Raw genomic sequence first — 2168 nt, forward strand, 5'->3', positions numbered from 1 at the left:
CGTTGTTGTCGACATAGGATTTACATCTTGTAGAGAATAATTATATAGTAAACGTTTCTGTTTATAGACAGGCCTGTGTGTGGTGGTAATCAATGGATGGTTTCCCTCGGTGTTTACGGTGAAAAGACCCGACATCTAAGGTACAATGCATGTTGACGAGGGAGGTTCCCGTTACAATACTAAAATGACTTCTGTATAGCAATACGGTCCAATTGTTCTGAACGAACGATTTGAGATCATTTAAGCAACCTTATGAAAGGTGTTAACTGATAAACATCTGTTCCATTGAACATTACATCATTTTGACAATAGCTGGTAAAATTTGGAACTATGACAACGAATCTGACAAGCGTAGCCACGATTGAGGAAGAGGAAGAGGGTGAGGAGTTCGCACTAGAAATTGTTGTTACTTTTGGAATATTCATTGCTATTGTAATTGTAGTAGCAATTGTGGGAAATGTATTTACCATAGCAGCTTTCATAAAGGACCGGAAGTTGCGCACAGTTTACAATATCTACATCGTAAACCTTGCCGTGACGGACTTACTACTGGGATGTGTTAGCATGCCGTTTTACGCCGTGTACACTCTGAAATCATACACATGGCCCTTTGGCTACCACTTTTGTAAGTTATTCATGGTGACAGATTTTACTCTGTGTCTTGAGGCTGTCATTATTATGATAATCCTCAGCTTTGACAGACTTCTGTTGTTGAAATTAGGACCACGGTATATCTGCAAAGAGACTAATACAGTTGCGTACATTAAAATCGCAATATCATGGGTGATATCCTTCCTTTTGTACAGTCCCGCTATCATTGGGTGGGACATTTGGACAGAAGAAGACACCAACGAACCTGGGGACTGTGACGTACAATTTGCTCATGATTTTGATTTTACAATCACTACAGCTGTTATCGAGTTCGGTATTCCTTTCATATGCATCAGTGCATTGAACCTCATCATATATTCCGAAATACGTAAACGCATCCGAGTAAGGGATTTGAAGAATGTACCAATATTTGTACCGTCTGGTAGCGCCGTTACGAGTGCCAGTGTTTCTTGTTCAGTCAACAATGACGTAATGAAGAAACAGACCGAACAACCAAACAAGCCTGCTAACGGATCAAAAACACAAAATGTAGGAGTATCGGTACCCACGACGTCTAAGGATACTCAAAAGATACGTGCTGTTCGGAAGGATATGAAGGCTGCAAAGAGTCTTGGACTTTTGGTGATCGTGTTCGCCGTCACATGGGCTCCATACACTATCGCTACAATCATTATATCAGCTTGTGAGACATGTGTCAACGAGAACGTGTACGAGTTTCTTAATTGGTTACTTTGGACCAAAGCGGCACTAAATCCGTTCCTGTACGCGTACAACAACCAGAGGTTCAGGGAACATTTCACATCTTTTCTCATGTGTCAAAAGAAACACAACCGTATCAACATGGACCAAAATGTTTCTACCATAGGCTGATCACGACGATCTATAACACGAGATGTTCAACAAAATGAAAGGTTACTTTCAACTTTTTAGCATTCCAGAAATAAGTTTAACTAACTGTGGTATAACATTCTTATTGCAATGCATGAAAACAAATACGGAGATGCAATGCCATTGCGTGTCCATATGCTTCAAAATCCGCACGGACTAAAAGCTAACAGCAGTCACCCGATTTCTTTGATTTTTTAATTACAAGCAAACCCGTTTATACTTTTCAATTTTCAAATGAGGCCACCTACTGTGTACTCACACTATGTAAGTCTGGTTTTAGCACCCCGTGTGAAAAGAAAATTCGAAACTTGATGCTCTGAAAGCCACAACATTTTATGTTTGTTACATATTTATAAAATTTGTCAAAAATCAGCGAAACCTGTCATTAAACCTAACGTTTGCTAACTATTCTTATCTCGAAATTAATCTCGGGCATTTTTTTTAATTTTCCTTTTTCAGTGGGTTGAATAATGTGATTTTGAACATGTTTGCTACTTTCAGTTTTTATAAATGTTTTTCAATGTTTGACAACTCTGTTAACGTTCAATGACAATATATTTGACTGTTCGGCTCATTGAGTAATCGTAACATAATTCGGACACATTCTAGTTTAGAATACATGTACTTTCTTCAAGACAATGCAGAGCCGAAATTGCTAATGATCTGCT

General features: G+C 38.7%; 1 pseudogene; it reads left to right on the forward strand.

Annotated features, from left to right (window-relative positions):
* The first annotated feature begins 330 nt into the window (after positions 1-330).
* On the forward strand, positions 331-1482 carry LOC110465217 (annotated as a pseudogene).
* The last annotated feature ends 686 nt before the right edge of the window (positions 1483-2168 follow it).

The sequence above is a fragment of the Mizuhopecten yessoensis genome, unplaced genomic scaffold, assembly GCF_002113885.1.
Source record: "Mizuhopecten yessoensis strain PY_sf001 unplaced genomic scaffold, ASM211388v2 scaffold11063, whole genome shotgun sequence".
Classification (NCBI taxonomy): domain Eukaryota; kingdom Metazoa; phylum Mollusca; class Bivalvia; order Pectinida; family Pectinidae; genus Mizuhopecten; species Mizuhopecten yessoensis.